Raw genomic sequence first — 24,463 nt, 5'->3', positions numbered from 1 at the left:
GTATTTTCTTTCCTGACGTTTCGCCAGCAGCTGTGGCAGGCATCTTCAGAGGAGTAACACTGATCAGTGTTACTCCTCTGAAGATGCCTGCCACCGCTGCTGGCGAAACGTCAGGAAAGAAAATACCAAGACCACGGTTACACAGCCCGGATAACCCACAAGAACCAATTGTAAAATTAGTTGTTCTTTTAAAAAAAAAAGAAAGAAAGAAAGCACATTTTTAAAGACAGCAGTTCGGATCCTTCCATTGGAGGAAGATTCTTTCTATAGGAAAAAGAATTGCTTCCTCCATAGAAGATTCCCCACTTATGGAAAGGGAGTCACTCGATCCGACCAGGTAAACGCCTAAACATTTTATGGAACAATTATGAATGCAGTATATGTTTGGATCTCCTGTATTTAAAAGTTCTGACTTGAAGCCTAAATTTCTTTTTTTTTCCAGAATAGTCAACGATCTCAGCAAACTGGATTGCTATTAACGCTATTGATAAAGCTGTTGCCATAATTAAATAGCAACAAGTATTGACTTTTGTTCTTGGTGTCCATTTATGGTCCTGGGTTATTATAAATTTAAAATGTCAGCCTGGTGTTTTTGGGTTGTTGTTGTTGTTGTTTTTGAGCTAGCCAGGCATAGGATTGAACATTAAAAATTCCTTGATATCAATACCAAATGTGTAGATGCCAGGTTGACAAGGCCCTGCTGGAGTATCTAGTCTCGTTTTTTCAGTATATTTTGTGAAAGTGTATACATATATCTGAACTCTATATTCCAATGCCTTTTATTTTTTTGATTTGTATTTCATACAAAATAAATAATTTCAGTCTCAAAGAGCAGCTTCCCCCTCCCATTTGCACAAGTTTCTATGGTTATTTTTGACTGTCTCCATGGTATTGAAGGAGATTTTGTGATTGGGGCCACTGTTGCTGTGACAATAATCCACATTGAACAAGCAGCATGAAAGCAAGTGCTCTTAACCACCTACCTTTAGATATTTTAAGATAACTAACAATTACATCTATAGTGCCAAAAGTTATTGTAGGTGTATCTAAGGTGACTTTCCTTCAAACCATCATTCTGCAAGTCAGGGCTCAATACTCAAATATTTTTCATAATAATCACCTTGGGCCTAAAAGGGAAAGGCTAAGCTTATCAAGCAACTGGCATGCCTTCACTTCTCTCTCCCACCACCTTCTAATTCTTCTGTGTTTGTCCCCACTCCCTCAATTTTCAAGTCTCATTCCTCTTCATCCCTAGCCTGGCTGGTAGGGTAATATTATGAACTGGAAGGGAAGGGGTGTCAAAGTTACAATCTATCAAAATAAAGGATGATTGATACTCTGGTTTTAATATGTGACTATAATTTGTATTTGTGGTTTTAAAACACATTTTGTTTTACACTTAGTTATAGCTAGGGTTGCCAGCTCCAGGTTGGGAAATACCTGCAGATTTTGGGGTGGAGTTTGAGGGGGTGGGGTTTGGAGAGGGGAGGGACTTCAATGCCATAGAGTCCAACTGCCAAAGTGGCCATTTTCTCCAGGGGAACTGATTTCTATCACTTGGAGATCAGTTTTAATAGCGGGAGATCTCCAGCCACTACCTGAAGGTTACAACCCTAAAAGAAAACCTGTGCTGAAAGTAGTCACAGCTATAAAAAAATATACAGCATGAAGGATCAAATTCGTTCTAAATTTACTGATAAAATCGTTCTAAATTTACTGATAAAAGTAAAAGGTAAAGGTCCCCTGTGCAAGCACCGTGTCATTCCTGACCCATGGGGTGACATCACATCCCGACGTTTACTAGGCAGACTTTGTTTACGGGGTGGTTTGCCAGTGCCTTCCCCAGTCATCTTCCCTTTACCCTCAGCAAGCTGGGTACTCATTTTACCGACCTTGGAAGGATGGAAGGCTGAGTCAACTTTGAGCCGGCTACCTGAAACCAACTTCCGTTGGGATCGAACTCAGGTCGTGAGCCGAGATTTTGGCTGCAGTACTGCAGCTGACGACTCTGACCACGGGGCTCCTAATAGTCCTGATAGTCAAGAACAAATTAAAGAAATATATACATACATTCCCAATGAGAAAAGAAAATTAACAAAGAAGGCATTAACTTCATGCCCTAGCACACAATATGCTTAGCTGACAAATCGTCTAAACAGAAATCAGTTGAAAAAATGAGCCAGAAAATAACAACCAGCATACACACTGGTTCTAGAAACGAAATAGAGCATACGTGCAAACCATAGAAAACCGGACACTGCCAGTATGTACAGAACTATAGAAGCCAAACTTTTGAGTACAAGTACAAGTATAAAGGTGAATCAAACAAGGAAAGCCGGGTCAAGTGGCAGCATCAGGAGGGCCGGAGGGCGGGAGCCTGCAGCGGGCCCTTCCCCCACCGCCGCAAAATGGCGGTGGGGGCGCGGGAGAAGCAGGATGCACAGGACCTGAGGTGGCCTGTGCTTCCGCCCGGGCTGATTTGCCCTGCCCTGCCCTAAAACAGGCCAATGAGGGCCGGGGGGCTGCAGGGGGAATGGGTTTTCGCCAGCGTGCTGGACCTGGTTTCGCTGCTCGGGTCCAGCAGTGCCGCCATTAAAGGGGGCTGGGCTGGCCCTGGCGGTGTATGCACTCCGGGCTTTAAAAAAAATGTAATTCAGTGATCCCGCTGCTTCCTCTGCATTTTTAAGTATGCTACTGAATTATTAAAGCATGTGGGAAGAAAGGAGACTGCGGTTTTTCAATACTGAGGGGCAGGCATTCTGTGTATGCCCAGAGGTATTTTTCTTCCAGAACTCAGCCTGTGTTGAAAACAGAGTCTTGGGCTAAGCCGTAGTGAAATCTTGGCACAAAGTTAGTAATTAGAAGAGACAAATTATATTATTTAATAACCCTGTGCCCTTTCTTTTAATGATCCTTACCTAACATACAATTATTATTCTGCACAGTAAGAGAAAGCGAAGTGATTTGTTTTGTCATGATGTTTGTTTTGGATCAGGATCATATGGGGGGGGGGGATCTAGATGGAATTTTTGCCTGGAATCTCATGGTGGCTCTCAGCAGCCATGGGGAAAGCCATTGCTGGGGGACTTTCAAAGAGGGAGGCATTACTGAGTGATTATTTTGGGGTTCGTATGCTGGAAGCCTGCAACCCTTGGAAGAGATAGTTGTATCCCTAGGCTCTGTGTGTGTGTCTTAAGAAATGCTGAAAGGGACTTGGGTTGATTGGCCATAAGAATGACCTTTGAAGTGTAACAATTGCAAGGCTGTTTCTGGATGGCTTAAAATTCTTAGATGCTTAAAAAGATAATACTTGGTTTGTTAAAGTTTTGATAAAAGGATTTTGTTTATGGCAAGATGAGAGAATTTTCTCTTCACAGAAATTATTTAGTATCTTATAATGCACAGCAGCAATTAATGGGAGTTTTTAGGAACAACTTCTTACTCTGTAACTGAAAAGGAAAAAATGAAATTTCACCATGGCAACTAAAGAAACACAGGACTTTATGTTCTGAAGAATTACCTCACAAACACAGAGGGTATTTATAAAGAATGGCAAATGCCAGGATTTAATACTATGGTTGCCAGGTCCCTCCTGGTCACCAGTGGGAGCATCATGGGGGTGGGGCTGGGGGCGGTGATCCATGTGCATGTGGTGCCATTACATCACTTCCGGGTTTACCCTGGAAGCACCAGCATCATGCGGGATGTACTAGCACTGTCCTCCAAAAACTCATGGAAGCCATGCATGGATTCCCTCCCCCCACTTCAGCTGGCCTGCTTCCGACCACTGACCAGCTGAGAGTCAGGGGGCAGCCCGGTTAATTGGTGGGCAATTGCCTGCCATTACCGGGCAAATGGGAACCCTAAATACTATACTTTGATTCTTTGAAAGAAGCAGAAGCACACATCCTTTTATGGTCATATTTCTTAATAACTTTCCATCATTATCTACCTGATAGCCCAATACCAATTGTACTACCTTGTTTTACATCCAACCAATTCAGACACATTGTAGCTACATATGAGACCTTAGCATTAGTGGTCTACTTGTAGGGTTGCCACATAGAGAAATTTTTCTGAAACCATCCTGACCTGTATTCAAGGCAGTTGTGAACCTCTTTAGAGACATGCAAGGCTGATGAAGCCTCTTTGGTGAAACGCAAAAGAATACCTGGGATTTGCGTACCTTTCATGTGGTCCTGAACAACCTTTCGCTTGTGGGTCCCACCAGATGCTTGGCATTACCCTTTTAAGGGATCCATGTTGACTTTAGCATTACGAGTAAAACGAAGGATACTCACCGTGTCTTTAAGGCTTGTTAAGTCTATATACCGCTTATTTCACTCTATATTTGTAGGATTGTAATTATATTGGCGTACTGTGGGACATGTGTTCATTGTATATAATTGTAAATAATATGTTCGGTACCACGTGTCTGTCTGTATACGTTTTGCATGTTATTAGCTAGTTAGATATTTCTTAGATTCTTGTCACTCTTGTATATATACACTTTGTGTTTGCTATAAAATATTGTGTGTGCTGTTATTTTGATTGAGAACCTCTAGGTCAGGGGTGGGGAACCTCCGGCCCCTTTATCCGGCCCGCGGCCAGCCTGCAGAGGGCCCCCTGCCTAGCCCCTCCCTGCTTCAACCCCCAGCAGATGCGCCCTTCCCGTGCGGTCGCCAAGGGCCCCCTGCACAGCCCCTCCCCGCTTGAACCCCCGGCTGGCTGGTGCGCACGATTCCCGTGCGGTGGCCGAGATCCCTCTGCATGGCCCCTCCCCGCTTGAAACCCCGGCTGGCTGGTGTGGACGGTTCCTGCGCGGTGACCGAGAGCCCCCTGCACGGCCCCTCCCCACTTCAACCCCCAGCTGGCTGGCGCGCATGCTTCCTGTGTGGCCGCCAAGGGCCCCCTGCATGGCCCCTCCCCACTTAAACCCCCAGCTGGCGCGCACTTCCCACGTGGCTGCCAAAAGCCCAATGCACAGACCCTCCCCGCTTGAACCCCTGGCCGGTGTGCGCGCCCCGCATGGTGGCCAAGAGCCCCCTGCACAGCCCTTCCCCGGTTGAACCCCCAGCTGGCTGGTGTGCAAGCTTCCCGTGCAGCCGCCGAGAGCCCCCTGCACGGCCCCTCCCCACTTGAACCCCCGGCCAGCATGCACTTCCTCCGCAGCCACCAAGAACCTCCTGCATGGCCCCTCCCTGCTTGAACCCCCAGCTGGCTGGCATGCACGCTTCCCGTGTGGCTGCCAAGGCCCCCCTGCACAGCCCCTCCCCACTTAAACCCCCAGCTGGTGCACGCTCCCCGCATGGCAGCCAAAAGCCTCCTGCATGGCCCCTCCCCGCTTGATCCCCCAGCTGGCTGGCACGCACGCTTCCCGTATGGCCGCCAAGAGCCCCCTGCACAGCCCCTCCCTGCTTGATCCCCTGGCTGGTGCACCCGAACTGGGGGTCAGTGGCAGAGCATCTGCTTTTCAGAGTTTGTGGCTCAGTGGCAGAGCATCTACTTGAGAGGGGGTGAGGATCAGAGTTAGAGCATCTGCTTGAGAGGGGGTGTGGATCAGAGTTAAAGCATCTGCTTGAGAGGCGGTGAGGATCAGAGTTAGAGCATCTGCTTGAGAGGGGGTGTGGATCAGAGTTAGAGCATCTGCTTGAGAGGGGCTGTGGATCAGAGTTAGAGCATCTGCTTTGCAGGGGCTGAGGATCAGAGTTAGAACATCTGCTTGAGAGGGGCTGGGACTCAGGGGCAGAACATCTGCTTGGGAGGGGCTGAGGATCAGAGTTAGAGCATCTGCTTGAGAGGGGCTGTGGCTCAGGGGTAGAGCATCTGCTTGAGAGGGGCTGAGGATCAGAGTTAGAGCATCTGCTTGAGGGGCTGTGGCTCAGGGGTAGAGCATCTGCTTGAGAGGGGCTGAGGATCAGAGTAGGGCTGTCGATTCGGTTCGGCCCGAACTGAAAAACAGCAGAATTTCCCCTGATTCGGCGGTTTTTAGTTAGGGACAAACCGAACTCAAAAATGGTGGGAAACCGGGGGAGCCGAATTCAGCGAGTTCGGAAGTTCACGAATAAATTCGGCAAATACGGGGCGTCAGTAAGCAGCATAACCGTCAGTAAGCAGCATTCTCCTCCCCCGGCCAATCGGTGGCCAAGCTGGGTCTTCTTCTGGCCAATCAGTCAGGATTGAGTACTGGAGGAATCAGCTGCTGCGCGGCCGGGCCGGGGAGAGAGAGAGAGAGAGAGAAATCCTCATGGTGGGGTGCTTGTGCACATTCACTCCTTTCTGTGGCTGAAGGGGGCATATTTTTGGGGGTAGAGACCCCAAACCTTCAGCGGAGCTTCAGACGAGCCTTCTTAAGAGACCCCCAAGTTTTGTAAACATTGGGTCAGGGGGTCCCGAAATATGGGCTCCACCCCTTTTCCCTCCCCCCTTTTCCATTTCTGTGGCTGCAGGGGGTGCTTTTTTGGGGATGCAGCCCCCAAACTTTCAGCATAGCTTCAGACGAGCCTTCTTAAGAAACCCCCCAAGTTTTGTAAAGATGGGTTCAGTGGGGGCAGAAATATGGGCTCCCCCCTTTTCTCTTTCCGTGGCTGCAGGGGGTGTATTTTTGGGGGTGCAGCCCCAAAACATTCAGCATAGCTTCAGAAGAGCCTTCGTAAAAGACCCCCCAAGTTTTGTAAACATTGGGTCAGGGGGTCCCGAGATATGGGCTTTCCCCTTTTCCCTATTGGGATGAATGGATCACCCGATCCTGTATGCATCTCCAGAGCTGCAAAACCTTCCGTGCTTAAATGGAATCATATTGGATTACCCAGTCCTCCCAGCCCTTCCTGATGGAACAGAAGACAGCCACAGTAAGACCCCTTTGGGGGCTTTAATCTATAATTTTTCTCCTGTGTGTGTGTGGTTGGGGGGGAAGCAGAGTCTGTGTGTGTGTGGGGAGGGAGCAGTTTCTGTGGGTGGGGGGGGAGCCAAAGTGGGCTTTCGCCCATTCTGCCTGGGGTGTGTGTGCCCCCTCCAGTCTCTCTCTCCCTGGTTTGAGGGGGGGGCTTCAGTTGTGTGTCCTCAGGTTTTCCCTCATTCATAAGATCGGTTAGGTCTATTTTGATGCTTGCTCAAAACTGGTTTTCAAATGGTTACTTAAAGAATGCATTTGCCTGGTCCCAGGTCCCATGCAAAAGGGGAAATTCCACCCCTCCTGCTCATTATGCATAGCTAGCTGCCTCTGTCCCTTTCCATGGTTTGCAAACTCCCAGGTGTCAGGTGTTGCTTTGCATGGTTGCAAAGGTGTTGCTTTGCAGGTTTGGGTGTTGCTTTGCAGTTGTGTTGCTTTGCAGTGTTGCTTTGCAGTTCTGTTGCTTTGCAAACTTCTTAGCACCTGCCCCGCCCTTGCGCTCAGCTGTTTGTTTGGGCTGCAAGTTTGGGACCTCTACCCCCAAAAATGCCCCCCCTGGAGCCGCGGAAAGGCGCGGTTGTGTTTTTAATGGCTTTATTCGGCCGAATTTTTTTTCCCGAACTTTGAATTCGTGCCGAATTGCACGGACCCAAAGCGGGGGAGTTCGGACTTCGGCATATCCCGAATCCAGACGGGCTGAATTCGGCCAAATCCGAACTATACCGAATTTTTTTTTCAACAGCCCTAGATCAGAGTTATAGCATCTGCTTGAGAGGGGCTGTGGCTCAGGGGTAGAGTATCTGCTTGAGAGGGGCTGTGGCTCAGGGGTAGAGCATCTGCTTGGCAGGGGCTGAGGATCAGAGTTAGAACATCTGCTTGAGAGGGGCTGTGGCTCATGGGTAGAACATCTGCTTGGCAGGGGCTGTGGTTCAGGGGTACAGCATCTGCTTGAGAGGGGCTGTGGCTCAGGGATAGAGCATCTGTTTGGCAGGGGCTGTGGCTCAGTGGCAGAGCATCTGCTTGGAATGCCGAAGGTCCCAGGTACAGGATGGACTACCAAATGTGCAGCATCTCTCTGTGTGTACTCTGTGCCCCTCCCCAATCTGGTCCCTTCCAAGTTCAATCCACGGCATTGCTGGCTCGGGCAAGAAATGAACAGAGGTGAGTTGCCATTGCCTTTCTCTGCATAACGACTCTGGTATTCCTTGGTGGTCTCCTATCCAAGTACTAACCAGGGCCGACCTTGCTTAGCTTTTGAGATCTGATGAGATCAGGCTGGGCTGGGCCATCCAAGTCAAGTTCCAGGCAGCATGTAAAATTTCTCAATAAAAAAAGTGTACTTCATAGTTTCTCCTAGACATCTGCAGGACAAACCTACTGACAGTTTCCAATGAGTAAGCCCCGCTGACTGGACTTGAGTAGGCTTTAGAGTAGACCTGCATAAGATTGCACTGCTGATCACTTTTTGTTTTATATATATATATAAATTTTGTATGGCCCCCGAATGATGTCCAAGATATCCAAATGGCCCTTGGCAAAAAAATGGTTCCCCACCCCTGCTCTAGGTGGTGGCAGGAGATCTCCTGCTATTACAACTGATCTCCAGCCAATAGAGATCAGTTCACCTGGAGAGAAGATGGCTGCTTTGGCAATTGGTCTCTATGGCATTGAAGTCCTTCCTCTCTCCAAACCCCTCTCCTCAGGCTCTCCTCAGGCTCTGCACCAAAAACCTCCCGCCAGTGGTGAAGAGGGACCTGGCAACCCTATCCACTTCGGGCCTTTTGAGGCCTGGTACACCTGCCCAGTATCTACCAAGTGGCATTGCTCCCTATGGATACAAACAAATATTACTTATGTGTTGCAAAAGATCAGGTTGATGACAAGCCCCTAGTTGAGTAGGGTAGCACCTCTATCTTAGGATCTGTTGTAGATGTGCACATATCACCATTCTCCTTGTATCACACCAGGAACTTGCATTGTGTCTTAATATCAGTGCATGCTTCATCTTCTGGCACCATTTTCAGGGTATGCCATTCACTTTCATATTGTGTGTGTGTGTTAAGTGCCGTCAAGTCGCTTCCGACTCATGGCGACCCTATGAATGAAAGTCCTCCAAAATGTCCTATCTTTGACAGCCTTGCTCAGATCTTGCAAATTGAAGGCTGTGGCTTCCTTTATTGAGTCAATCCATCTCTTGTTGGGTCTTCCTCTTTTCCTGCTGCCCTCTACTTTTCCTAACATGACGGTCTTTTCCAGTGACTCTTGTCGTCTCATGACGTGACCAAAATACGACAGCCTCAGTTTAGTCATTTTAGCTTCTAGGGTCAGTTCAGGCTTGATTTGATCTATAACCCACTGATTTGTTTTTTTGGCAGTCCACGGAATCCGTAACACTCTCCTCCAACACCACATTTCAAAGGAATCTATTTTCTTCCTATCAGCTTTCTTCACTGTCCAGCTTTCACACCCATACATAGTAATAGGGAATATGATGGCATGAATTAATCTAGTCTTGGTGGCCAGAGTCACATCCTTACACTTCAAAATATTTTCTAGCTCCTTCATGGCTGCCCTTCCCAGTCTCAATCTCCTTCTAATTTCTTGGCTGCAGTCTCCCTTTTGGTTGATGGTGGAGCCAAGGAATAGAAAGTCTTGAACTTTCATATTGTCCTGGGTATTTTCAATGTGTAGACTTCAATAAGGTGAAAAATACATACTATCCCTTCTCTGTTTGTTTCATGTAATGCTACCTTTGCAAAATAAATAAATAAATAGCAATTTATACCTTTTGCTTCTAATTTCCAAAGTTTCTTTCATCTCTTGACAAACCAAATGCCTTGGATTTTGATTTTACTAGCAATTCTCAGCCTTGCCACACAAAAAGCAGTTAAATGTCTCTTCTACAGCTGAAGCTCTCTGAATCGTAAAAGCAAACATTTAACAGCTGGTAGATTGTCTTAGGAGATAATGTACCCAGGCTTGTTCATAAAAATAACAAATCAAAAACCTATTGAGGCTTCACAGCGCCTTTAAACATATGCACACAAATTTAGGGGGAAATAATTATGCAGTAAAAGTCCTTTCTTACCCTTATGAACAGTTTACATTTTTTAAGGCAACAATTCAAGAAAGCTAAGCTTCAGAAGTTAATCTTCTTGCCTCCCTCTCACAAGATGTGCCAGTGAAGAATCGGGAATATCTTCATAAATTAGGCATTTCTCATGGTCGTTTCATACTGACTCCACAAATATGGGAAACGGTCTATCATGCACAGGTTGATATCCAAAAGCATGTTTTTCAAGATGGTTCACTGACTCTAATCCTGCTGAAATACATGAATCATGCACTTTGAGAAACAGTCTGCAGTGTGAATATTTGCTAAGAGTCAGACACTGGGAGATGCATGATCAACCCCTGGAGAGCTTTTTTAGAAACTGAAATGCAGCAGTGGGAAGTTATAAATCTAATTGAGGCAGGGGTGAGGAAAGGGGGATTATCCCATTCCCATCCTGTTACTTTTCTGATAAAAATTGCCCCCTAACTGCTTATAGAGAGTCCTTGTATCTCTCCTACCCTATCTGGGTGGGAAAGCAGCTGGGGAGCAACTTTCTTTGGGAAAATGGCAGGAATGAAAAATTAAAGTCTACCCTCTCTCTCACACACACACACACACAGAGGTGTATCCTCCCCCCCACCCCGAGCTCCAATCAGATTTGCAACCCTTTACAGCTGCATTTTTGTAAAAGGGGGGAAATCTATCTGGATACTTATCACATCTCTCTCTTTGGTTGTTTATGCATGGGAACTTTCATTCACGATCCGGCCCCCACCCCGACTGTCTTGGTTGTTCCTTGGAGTTATGCATGAGTTTAACCTCCATGAGAGATGACCTCGCTGCCAGCCCTCACAAATCCTGGGACTTTCCGTCCCTCTATTAACCCAATTCTTCCCTCTCCCCTGAGCTCAGCCCGCTTGAAATCTCCATGCACAAGGCAGAGTGCAGGACAAGGCAGCTTGGTTTCTCTCACAGCAAGCAGACAGCCACTTACAAAGCCGCGTTTCAAGGGGCGTGCATTCAAATGCTTCCTGCTTCCTCAGAGTTCCTTCTGAGCAGAAGGCTTTTAAAAACAAGGCTTGGGTTTCTCCCCCCTTTTTCAAATAGTTCCATTTTTTATTTTTGTTGTTAAAATGCTCTTAAAATGCTTTTTTTATGCCGCAATTGGGTTTCGGGGGGGGGAGCTTTTATCTCACTATAGCCAATTACAAAGCAGCATTTCAAGGGGTGGGGGTACAAATACTTCCTGATTTGAGCTTGGAGACTGCTGGTGCATAGATTCCCAACAGGAAAGTGTGGATCCAGTGAGCAACAAACCTCAGGTAAAACTCCCATGCATTAACGACCTTTGTCTCCCAGTCATTTGACCATTATTCACCATTTGACTCGGGTTTTTCTTAGCCAGTGTCAGTAATATGACCATCTAAAGCTGCAATTTTTACAAACATACTTACTTGGAAGTATACTGAAGTCAATTGGACTTGCAGTCCAGTTGTAATCAAGTGTATTCAGAAGTAAGGGTACAAAAATGGATGGACACTGTGCAAGTTATTTTTTGTTAATCTTGGGAAAGAGTATGATGGTCTCTGGAAGGGAAGCCATCTGAAAGGTGCATTAATAAAAGTCAACAGGGATTGCGGAATCCAACCACACAAATGCTTTCATTTTAAAACAACAGCAACAACCTTATACAGGATATTGGTTCTTGTAGGTTATCCGGGCTGTGTAACCGTGGTCTTGGAATTTTCTTTCCTGACATTTCGCCAGCAACTGTGGCAGGCATCTTCAGAGTAGTAACACTGAAGGACAGTGTCTCTGTTCAGTGTTACTACTCTGAAGATGCCTGCCATAGTTGCTGGCGAAACGTCAGGAAAGAAAATTCCAAGACCACGGTTACACAGCCCGGATAACCTACAAGAACCAATGAACTCTGACCGTGAAAGCCTTCGACAATATTCTTATACAGGATAATTTTTGACAAACTTGTCAAACTCCATGATGCCATACTTCAGTGTATAATTGAGAGTAATGAATGAACCACAAAGCAGTCAGCATCTTGCAGCGAAGACTTTTTGATTTCCAACATGGAAGGCCACTGTAATGTGCCAGGAGATGGGGAATTCCTAACCTCCACATGAGCTTGCAATTCAGGAAGCCAGTGAATCTAGCTTTTCCTCACTTGCCTTCTTGCCTCAAGCCCAGGCCAAACGTTTTCTTTTTAAAAAAAGAAAAGAAAAAATAACAGATGAAAATGATGCCTTCCCACTGACCTGCCTTAACTGTGTCTCCATTCTTATTTCCCTAACTTCACCCCCCATCTTAGCTTCACTTGTCCTATTTCCTTTGTATACAGCTGTTTGCACTAAGCTAAATATAGAAGTGGTTAAAAGGAGTCATAACACGACCTTCATTTTCATTGCAAAATGTTGCATTTCAACGTAGCTAAAAGTTTTCATAAAAGCTTTGTGCAATATTGGGAAATCCATCAAAGCAGCAATACCATTAATTCTTTCAATGGGAAGGAGCAAGGAGCCTTTCATTTCCTGGGTGCACCTGGTCATAATGTTCTTTTTGTACTACAGGCTTTCCACCTCTCTTGCTCTTGTCTCTGTGATACCCCAGTTTTGTTTAGCATCTCTGCACTTAACACATTACAGGGTTCCTACTACAAAGTCCTTCTTATGATGGAAGGTGCTGCATTTCCGTTGCTCCTTAGCTTGTGTTCTATGGGTGAGTGGGTGGGTGCAGGGTGACTGCAGCACATAGGGTGGCTAACCCCCAGCTGGGACCTGGAGATCTTCCAGAATCACAACGAATCTCCAGGCTATACAGAGTAAATGCCCCTGGAGGAAACAGCTGCTAGGGAGTAGACTCTATGGCATTATACCCCTCTTCTGTCGTTCTTCGGGAATTTTCCAACCCTGAGTTGGCAACCCTAGGGGCATACCATATCCCCTAGCCCCATAGAGGTTGTCAGGGAAGCCTCTGTCCCTACCAGAAGTGATGCAGGCCAACCTGGAAGTAAATTGCCCCAATAAACCTCCCGCCAGTGGTGAAGAGGAACCTGGCAACCGTACCCAAAGCAGACTGTTTGAAAGTAGCAGGAACACAGGGAGAGGTCAAGAGACCTTGAGGCAGCAGCCCTGGCAATTGCTTGGGGGAACTCTGAAGGCAGGGAGGTGAGCTGCACCAGCTGTGGTCCCTTAAAGGGACAGAGAAAAAATGTGTATTTATTTCATTTATACCCCAATATTTCATGTATATATATTTCCTTTCTTCCCAATGGGGACCCAACACTTCCTCCTCTCACAAGAACCCTTTGAGGTAGGTCAGGCCGAGAGTATGTGACTGGTCCAAGATCACCCCAGCAAGCTTCCACAAAAGAATGGGGATTCAACTCTGGGTCTCCCACGACCCAATCTGACATTCTAACCAACTACGCCGGACCAGCTGTCAAAAAAGGGCGCGAATGTCCGGTGAGAGGTAGCATGGGTTGTGCAATGGAAGAGAGGCTTGGGTACTCTGGGGCTATCTGGTCCCCCTGGCAGAGACAGTCCCAGAGATATACCAGCACTGGTGTGTGTTATTTGGTTGCGCCCATATACGGCTGACACGGGGGTCATCATCAGCATGCCACTCTGTGATCAATAGGTGTCAGCAGTATTACTATGGACACCAGTGTAGTGCTATTCTCCAGGCTTCTTGATAGGTTTTTTGTTTTGCCATTTCTTTTCTCTGTTAAGAGAGCACAGGAGACAGAGTAGCTATTCCACGGCGGCACTGACAATGTTCTGGCATCCAGGGCTCAGCTTTAAGCTGTTGATTATTCACTGTCATCTAGTCATAGGGGAAGTGCCTCTGAAATTGATTGGGGTGTTTCCCCCTTCTCCCAGCTGGTCCCTGATTTTTATTCTGCAAATATACATGGCAGTGTTTGCTCCCAAATCTAAAAGGGTATATCATGTAGGACTGCCTGCTCCCATAAGAATCTGCCCTACTGTTATGTTATGATGACCACTACCAATGGCCTCAAAAGTAAGTTGGGCAGAGCTTTTTCTATTGTGGCACCTTCCCCATAATCCTCCCTTGGCTTTGAATCTGATAGCTTTTCAGCATGAGTAAAGATATTTTTATCTGCCCAGGCTTTTTCAGAAGGATTAGCTTCTTCAGTCTTCTCGCCCATCCTGTTTGACATCAGTTGCTCAGGTTAATTACTATATATAATGTGTTTAAATTTTATATTTGCTTTTGTATAACATTTGTATTTTGTATTAAACTTTTGCTTTTGTATTTCTTTTGTATTTTGTATTAAACATTTAAATATATGAAGGGACTTCTGTAGTGTTTTTGTAGACTTTTATTTTTTGTTTTTTCATTGGTTTTATAATGAATATTGAATAGATGTATGTTTTATTATTCTAAACCAGCTCATAATTTTTCAAAATTGAGACTTCAATATAGAAATGCATTAAATACCAAAATGAATATTGAATGATCCTGCTTGTTAGATTCAGCTCCGGTTTTTTTCCTATGATATTGGCCCTGATTGATGTATCTAAGTGATAAATTTTAGGGCTTTTGACATAAAAATTGAAAATTGCAGCAAAGCTGATGGGTAAGTAATAGTTTAATCTGTAAAGTATATGCTAGATACCTTTTAGGTCCTGTGAGGTGTTCCAAGGGGTGGGATTTGCCAGTATAATGTTTTAATAGTGGGCTGTCAAATAAGTAACACTTCTACTATGAATGTAAGATACTATAAGATGTATGGATGTCAGCGTATCTCTCTTGCACCCCAAATGATTGAAAGCAAATGGCTGAAAATTGCCTTCTGTCCTGTTTTTAACAAACAAACAGACAAACGTGCCAGTTTACTTGCAAAGAGTACACGCAAATATTTTCCAGTGACTCATACTACAAGAGGCTTGAATAGGATTTTTATAAAATCCTATGATTTGACATTTCATCCAACAGTTAATGAGCCTCTTTGGCGGAAAGAAAACAGAGTTTCTTCACTAGTAGCAAAGGACAAATGGTGTAATAAAGAAGTGGCATTAAAAAAAGCAGATTGAATCTGAGCGTGTTTCCATGGATACAAAGTTCTTTAACACAACAGATAAAATAGCAAGCAGATTGATGTATATGGCAATTCATAATCTGTGTGGCATTTTCTCCAGTTTTAACATAAATGATTTCTGATTATCATATTAATTTCTAAGAACATATTTGTACATCTAAGACTGTACTAGTACCTTTAATGCTGTAAAGCTCTTAGTAAGAAGAAGAAGAGGAAGAAGAGTTGGTTTTTATACTCCACTTTTCTCTACTTAAAGGAGTCTCAAAGCGGCTTACAATCACCATCCCTTCCCCTCCTCCACCACAGGCAACTTGTGAGGTAGTAAGGCTGAGAGAGTTCTGAGAGAGCTGTGACTAGTCCAAAATCACCCAGTAGGCTGAATGTGAAGGAGGGGGAATCTAATCTGGTTCTTCAGATTAGAGTCCGTCAATCTTTACCACTACACCATGCTAGCTCTTAATAATAATAATAAGAATAAGAATAACAATAACAATATCTAGCAGATGATGGCAAGTCTAAATATCATTCATATCATTCATATTATGATTCAAATATCATAACTCAGGTGTGGAGCCTCCCTTAAAAAGAGACACTGTCCTTCAGTGTTACTCCTCTGAAGATGCCTGCCACAGCTGCTGGCGAAACGTCAGGAAAGAAAATTCCAAGACCACGGTTACACAGCCCGGATAACCTACAAGAACCAATGAACTCTGACCGTGAAAGCCTTCGACAATATCTCCCTTAAAATGTTTCTACATGACAGCGGCTCAGAACTGAGGACATAACATTTGTAAAATACTTACCACATGGCTAAGGCTGACAGTATAGAGAGTTTCTCCATCCAAATAAAGCAACTCTTAACTGATAGGTTCTTTCACTAACCTGAAGACTCTCTTCCCAGTTAGGTTGCCCATTGTCATAAACAGAGGTCATCAAACACCTGCTGGTTCCCCTCACGTACTGCTTGCTGGTCACAGGTATGGAGCCAATTTTTCATAAGAACATAAGAAAGGCCCTGCTGGATCAGACCAAGGCCCATCAAGTCCAGCAGTCTGTTCACACAGTGGCCAACCAGGTGCCTCTAGGAAGCCACAAACAAGATGAGTGCAGCAGCAGCATCCTGCCTGTGTTCCACCGCACCCAAAATAATAGGCATGCTCCTCTGATACTAGAGAGAATAGGTATGCAGCATGACTAGTATCCATTCTAACTAATAGCCATGAATACCCCTCTCCTCCATGAATATGTCCACTCCCCTCTTAAAGCCCTCCAAGCGGGCAGCCATCACCACATCCTGGGGCAGGGAGTTCCACAATTTAACTATGCGTTGTGTGAAAAAATACTTCCTTTTATCTGTTTTGAATCTCTCACCCTCCAGCTTTAGCAGATGACCCCGTGTTCTAGTATTATGGGAGAGGGAGAAAAATTTCTCCCTGCCACTCTCTCCAAACCATGCTTAATTTTATAGACCTCTATCATGTCTCCCCTCAGCCGCCTTCTTTCCAAGCTAAACAGCCCTAAGCGTCTTAACCGCTCCCCATAGGACAGTTGCTCTAGTCCCCTAATCATTTTGGTTGCTCTTTTCTGCACCTTCTCAAGCTCTGTAATATCCTTTTTTAGGTGTGGTGTGACCAGAACTGTACACAGTATTCCAAGTGTGATCTCACCATAGATTTGTACAAGGGCAGTATGATATCAGCAGTTTTATTCTCTATTCATCAAGCAATTTGGCTTTGTGAGTGACTTGAGCCTGTTAATCAGGTTACTTTTTGCATTATCAAACAGCACAATACACAGCAATTGGCAGTATTTCACTCATCCTTGTTCTCACCAGGCATTGGGAATCCGGTTTCCCTGTTCCCCCACAGACCTGTAGTCACTGCATACAGCTTGGCAGCCCAGTTGTATACAGAAACAGTGAGCAAATTAATCAGTTTGCTAGTGATTATAAATAAGCACTATATTTTAAAATAAGTATTACTTTTTGGTGTTAAAGTTCCTGTTCTCAACAAGGTTATTTGGTACATGTACATTTTCAGACAACCTCATGGGAGTCATAGTACCTCCCTGCACCATTTAATTATCTGACCCAACAATTCATGGCACTGGGGGAAAACTGATTTCACCTACTGGGCAGATGCAAAAATGACTAACAAGGCAGAATGAACTGAATATCACAGCTACTGTTTAGCCTCAAAGCTGTTCAATGGCTGTCAGAGTCCGATAGTGGCAATATACAGAGAGCCAAGGCTTGCCACATGAGTGATCACAGCAGTGGAAGACAGTATGCTTTGCCCACCAAATACATTTGCAGCTTGAAACTGTACTACTGCCATACATTTGCAGCTTGAAACTGTACTACTGCCATACAGAGTCATGACCATTCAGAAGTATTTTATTTGAATTTGCCCTAATTCTAACAATAGGTAGAAAGCAAGGGATATCTTGCACAGTACAGCTGGGTCTTAAATTTTAAAATTGTATTAATTTTAATCGTTAATCTTAACAACTCACGAAACAACCAACTTTAAGATCTCTTTCCTTGAATGGGTTCAAGAAAAAAATTGCCAAGCATCTGCTGGGAATGGTATTTTATATTATGATATACCAGAACATTTGATTTTTCCTGCTCTGTAGATCAGGGGTCCCCAATGTGGTGCCCACTGATACCTTTCCTGGAACTCTCCATGTGTTTTTGAGAAAGTGGGTGGTGCCAGGTAGGGTTTTTGCCCAGCAGGATGTCTGAGTGGCTATGCAGATTTTTACGATGCAGCAACTGCCTCCAAAGCACAATTATCTTTTACTGCATAAGTAAAGGTAAAGTGTATGTATGCAAGAAAATATTTTTAACAATATGTTCATTTTAAAAGCCACCCTGTTAAACATGGCTTCTTCCTGAAATGTTGAAGAGTTACTATTAGATTCTTTCTTCCTAATGATTCTTTCTTCCCATCAGCAATTTTTTTTTCTCAAAAAAATGATGAAGATCTAGCTACAGGCTCTTTCATCTTCCTGTCCACCCCCACCCCCACCTTTTGCAGTTAAATTTTGAAGTTTCTGGTTTAGTATTCTGCAGCAACAAGCTTTAAATTAAATTAGGGATACCATAGAATACTGGTAGTTAAATGCAGCATTGATTACATTTCCATACATAATTCAAGAAAGCGACTTACATTTGTGATAGATCTGACACAACTATAATTTCTGTAATATGCTGAATTAGGAGGCCTTTTCATGGAATTTAGGTCAAGCTTAACATAGATATAGCAAAAAAGATTCGCCTCTTTGTGAATCAATCTGATGTGTTCTTAACGACTATAACATGCTGTTGACCATAAGGTCCAGCTACTGGAGCGAATTCTGGAGTAACTCCTTTGCAGTTATAACTATTTAAAGCACCAAACAGAATAGATGTAATCAAGAAAAGATTGAGTTTCTTGCATAGTCACAAAACGTTTGTGTATCCTTATAAGGGATAACTTCTTTTCACAATCTGGCCTCTCAATTTACACATCTGCTAGATTTATACAAACCTGAAGATTTTCCATTCTGAAATGGATGCCATGATTATTGAATTTAGTTTTCCATTTTCAGAAGCTGCAGCTAGAGCAGAACACTCTGGCTAGACTATTGGGAGCATGTGACCCCAATGTTACAGCAATTCCACTGATCCACTCCCAAGCCCAATTCAAGGGGTTGGCTTGACCTTTAAACCCCTGCATGGCTTGGGGCCACAGTATCTGAAGGATCGGCTTCTCCCCTAGTTGTCTGCCTAGGAATTAAAATCACAAGGAGAGGCCCTCCTGGCTGTCCCATCAATCAAAGAAGCTCATTTGGTGGGTACATGAGTGAGGGCCTTTTCCGTGGCCACCCCACCATTATAGAACAACTTCTCCAGGGAGGTGGGCCTGGCTTCTCACTTTCAGTCTTTAGGAGGCAGTTGAAAGTTTTATTTTGGATAGCATTTGGTCAAGTTTACTAGCAGTCCTGAATTGTAATTTTAAATTTTGGTTTTAGGTTTTTATGTATTTTATGTTATGCATTTTATCTACGTTGTAAGTGGCCTTAAGTTCCATAAGGAAGAAAGGCAGCTAATAAATTTTTCTAAATAGATAAATAAATTCTGATAACAATTCAGCTCATAAACTTAGTGAGAAATTTTCTAAAATATTTACATTAAAAATGATCCCTATAGCATGAACCAAGCAAATTATCCTTTATATGGAGAATACAGATGTATGCCCAGGTTAATATCTCGTGTGGCATTTCTGTATCTCCTATTTAAAAACACTTTATTTCACATACTTTCGTAACACGTTGGCTCAGTTTAGACATCATGTGAAACCATTGTTTAGTAAGTTGATGGTTCAAACATGGGACATAAACATGGTTAGTTAGGGTTCTTGAAACCAGAATCTGAAACCATGGTTCAAAGTTGATTTATTAACCATGGTTACTCTTAGCTATATTTTCCCCTGATGTACCAACATGGATGTGAGTCAGGGGGGAGTCCTAGGTGGCAGAAACACACTCCAAATTGACTGGCTGGATGTAAACGTGGCCAGGCTGAAAGTGATACAACACCATTGGCAAGTGTGTGGGACTGGTCCCTATGGCCATTGACTCAAAAGAGAGGGACAGGCTGGTCAGGAAGGAGAGCAGAGAGGCACCAGGGTTTGATGTGAGACTTTGAAGGGAGGAAAAGGGTGAGCCAATCCCAGAGGTCAGGAAGAAGCCCAGGTGGGCACTGCGATCCCAGACCTTCTACTTACCTAGGCCAGCATTGTTGGGCAGGAAGGGGGCACTCTGGTGTGACAGGAATGGTGGCAGCCCACAGAGAAGCACGAGATGGACTTGTAGAGAAAAAAAACAAACAGCAGAGGAAGAGACCCTGTGGGAACCCATCCAGACCCTATGTGGGATCTAGGGACATGGTCTAAAGCTCCTTAAATGAACTTGACAATGGACATACTGGCTTATTCCCAGGGGTCATTTTTTTTTGCACTCCTGGACTGTGTGTGTGTGTGTGTGTGTGTGTGTAAAGTGCTGTCAAGTCGCAGCTGACTTATGGCGACCCCTTTTGGAGTTTTCATGGCAAGAGACTAACAGTGGTGGTTTGCCAGTGCCTTCCTCTGCACAGCAACCCTGGTATCCCTTAGTGGTCTCCCATCCAAATACTAACCAGGGCTGACCCTGCTTAGCTTCTGAGATCTGACAAGATCAGGCTAGCCTGGGCCATCCAGGTCAGGGCACAGAGAAGCTATGCCAGGGTAGCTCAAAATTGGAACCTCGTTCACCATGTCTCATCTGCAGTCCTGTCCATGCCCTTTTCTGCTTGTTTGCTAGGCAACAGCCTTGTCTCTTTCCTCCTGCCTTTGTCTTCTTAAAGGTCCAGCAATGCCATCATGCAGCTTTCTCACATGTAAAGGGACAACAGAGTTCTAACATAAGAAGCTTTGTTTGCATAACCACTTGTGCTTCTGCCTCAAAGTTATTCATACAAGCACCCTATTTACACTTGGCTGTGGTGCATTGTGAATCACTTGTTGAAATTTTGCATGTGAAAAGGCTCCCAGTATATGGGTGGGATTTGCAAGAGAGAAAAAAACTAGTGGTGGAATATGAGAAATCCTGAGAAGCAGCTGCTACAAGAAATTACTCTGGTAAAGAGCAATGGTAATTTGGATGGAATAAGGTTGATCATTGTGGGATAATATTATTGAGTGTGCTACTGCTGCACCCTTGACTGTCTGGGTGAGTTTGTGGGTGAAGTGTGCAGTTAAATTGGCAGCGGGAGGTTCACAAGCAAATGAGGAAGGGAGCAGAGATCTTTTGCTGAATGTAGTGTAGATATGAAGATGACCAAGCATTTGGCTTCTCCGTTCTTATAGTACTGCTGGCCAATGGTAAGAGAGTCTGGGACACATTGAGGCTGTGCCCTGAGTCGGGCATTGAAATGCAGGCTGGGACAGCAGTAGGGTTGCCAACCTCCAGGTAGTAGCTGGAGATCTCCTGCTATTACAACTGATCTCCAGCCGATAGAGATCAGATCACCTGGAGAAAATGGCCACTTTGGCAATTGGACTCTATGGCATTGAAGTCCCTCCCCTCCCCAAACCCCGCCCTTCTCAAGCTCTGCCCCAAAAACCTCTCGCCAATGGTGAAGAGGGACCTGGCAACCCTAGACAGCAATCAGGTCTCTGCAGAGGTAGAGGGAGGTCTGAAGCCAGCTTTTGCTGAAGCAAACCAGAATTTGAGTGATCATCTGTCAACTAAATCCTGGTTTCATAAACTACAGTTGAAATAAGCAACAATTTCACATTATGTTTGAAATGAGCCAGTGTCGGAGAAGTCCAGATAGTTCATACTTTAAACTATTCTAGTTCCTGTGCTTTCCCCCTGTCCTAGCAATATTTTCATTGTAGCATCCATTTGTATTTGTCTTACCTTTCTCTACCAGCTGATTTTTCCATAGATTTATTCCTGGCCCAAACTTCCATTTCAATCACAATAAACTCAGTGAGCCCCACTGCTAAAGAATACTGCTACCTCTTCTTATTATGGTCCCGCTTCTGTAACTTTTGCTCCCGGAGCTCTAGGTGGGAGTTAGCCTGCTATTAGTCATGGGTGTGGATTTCTGTAAAGATTCGCTGTGATGCAGAAGCTCCAGAAGCCTGGAGCAAGTAGAAAACAAGGTCTCCTGTCTGTTTGGTTCAGCAGCTTGACAGCCTGATGGTAACTATGAGCGAACATTATCCTCATTAGAGCGTGAATACAATACAGGAAATATTGATAAGCGATGCTTTTTTTGAGGACTAAAAAGGACCAACAGCATAATAAGGACCTAGCAGGTTGGCAATCCTGAGTGGGTGGGAGAGAGCCCATGGTCTTGCCTGTCTTTTCTGTACTTAATATTGGTTTTATTAGGTAGAGGTTACGGAGTCTCACCGAATGCAGCTTGTCAGACCATGCTTATGTGTGTCATTCAGATAATATTGGAAATACAACAGAGATCATGGCTTCTTTAGTCATCTTTGACAACTGTTCTCTCACAGGACACAAATTAGAGTTGCAGAGTACTTTGCATGTGTGGTCTCAGTGTGGGTTCAAGTCACATGCTGGCTTCCATATTTTGACCCTTTAGTGCTGCTGAAGCTTTGCTTTTCCATAAGTGGTTAGTATTGAAATAGGTCTGAGAAGTTCCAGTTCCCTCTTCCATAAAGCTCTCTGGGTGGGAGCATACTCTCTCAGCTGCATCCACCTCACAGTGTTGCTCTGAGGACAAAATGGAGGAGGGAACACTGAGTTCCTTGGAGGAAAGGCAGGATAAAATGTAATAAATCAGCATAAATTAAAACAGTGGTTCCATTTGACACTTAATATCACCCATATATCTAATTCTCAGCATGGCCAAATCTGTAGGTTCTTAAATCCAAAGACTGGAGCCAGGTGGAGGTGGCATTTCCAGGGGTGTTTTGGCCTTTGAAGGAAGGCTCATCAGCACGAGGCCTGGCAGCAACCACCGGGTGGCTTGATACCACATGATTTTTTGAGGACTAAAAAGGACCAACAGCATAATAAGGACCTAGCAGGTTGGCAATCCTGAGTGGACTGGCTGAGTGGACTGGCTGCCCAGGACTGGCTGCTTGCTACTGTTCAATACCAGCCACCCCGTGAAAGTCACTGTGGTATAGTGGTTAGAGTATCAGAATAGGCTCTGGGAGAACCAGGTTTGAATGCTGAATCTGCCATGGAAACTGGTTGACCTTGGACCAGCCACACATTCTTAGCCTAACTTATCTCACAGGGTTGTTGTGAGGACACAATGGAGGAGAGGTGTATGATGTTAGCTGCTTTGCAGAGAAAGGTGGAGTATAAATGAGAAGAAAAGGAAGCAGGAAAGGGGAGAGGCTGGGGGGCTTTTGGGTAAGGGAAAGAGAAAATGGTGGTGGAGAGGAAAATGAGATGCCCTTGCAAGTCCTTGTGGGTCCCCCCCACTTGTTATATCTGATTCTGAATTTTGATCTTCAAATTTGTAAATTATGATCCTGTACAAATACAGGAGTTCTTTCTACACACTTGAGGGAACTTGCAGAAAAATCTGAAAATGAACAAAAATAAGAGGATTTTTTTTAAGCTCACAATCCGCAACTTAGGAGGGGAGAAAGCATTGGCTGCCATTTTGAGGGTTGCTTAGCAACTCAATAAACAGCAGACAGCAGCAGGAATCTTTGGGAAGTGAGAAGGACAGGGAATGGATGAAGCAGTGGCATAGGTAGGCAGCCAACCGAACCAAGCAACTGTCTGAGGCAGTAAAGTGAAGAGGAGATCTGGACGAGCAAAGCAGGCGGCAGCAGCTGTAGAGGCAGCTGTGGGGAAGGAAGAAGCTGGCCATGGCAGGAAAGCAGGCCAGTGAACAAAATAGTGGAAAGGGTAGCTGGGAGAGCAATAGAGCCAGCAATGATGCTACAGGCAACGGAGGAGGGAGAACCTGGCCGTGGTGCAGGAGGTGGGCATGCAAGCGAGGAGGAGGAGGAGGAGGAGGAGGTGGAGGAGGCAACACTAGAGTGTCAATGGAGAGAAAGGCAGTGGGGGCAGAAAGAAGTAGCAGGAGAAAGAAAGGATAGGCAGAGTGAGGGTGAGATTTCTCCTTCTCCATGAATTTTGCTTTCCCCCAGTTGTAACATACATCTCATTAAAAAAAAATGTTCCATTTCTCCCTGCAACTGTCCCTGCATTTAGTAGTTCCTTCCTATTTTTTTCATTTAAATCAGCTTAGGCTGTTTGAATGAGATGCTTGCAATTCATTTGCAGCAATGGCATTCCTGAGATTGCTTTTAATTAGTCATTTCCTGTTTTCGGTGGTGGAGGGGAACCTTTACTTACGGATTTATTCTTTGAAGCCAGAGCAATTGCGCTCATTTTCTTTCCTGTCATTTCATAATTGCAATAGCACAGTTTTGATCGAAAAGAAAAGAAAAAGAATTAGTAGGCAGAAATGTTCAAAGAAAAGAAAATCACAAGTACGGTAGCCTTTGGAAGTCTTATAATACTTTGTTAGTGGCTTTGACATTTGGCCCTGTAATTCCACAAATCAGGTTTGGGGGAAAAAGAAGGATGAGCAACACAGAAAGTGGCAGAATGCAACAAGTTGGCAACAATTTTGTTTGTGTTCTCCCTATAACCTGAATGAATGAAAGAATGAAAGAATGAAAGAATGAATGAATGAATGAATGAATGAATGAATGAATGAATGAATGAACGAACGTCAATTGCAGAGTAACAGTGCAAGAACGCTTTCTGGAGTGTATGCCCCATTGAATAGACTTGAGTAGGATTCTGAGAAAACCTGTTTAGGATTGTTCTCTAAATGCATGGAAGCAACTACTCTGGCTTTGAAATCTGAATCCTAACAGCAAGTGTACATGCCTGCAGATAG

This window comes from Euleptes europaea, chromosome 2 (genome assembly GCF_029931775.1).
Source record: "Euleptes europaea isolate rEulEur1 chromosome 2, rEulEur1.hap1, whole genome shotgun sequence".
Taxonomy (NCBI): domain Eukaryota; kingdom Metazoa; phylum Chordata; class Lepidosauria; order Squamata; family Sphaerodactylidae; genus Euleptes; species Euleptes europaea.
This window is presented reverse-complemented; position numbering follows the sequence as displayed.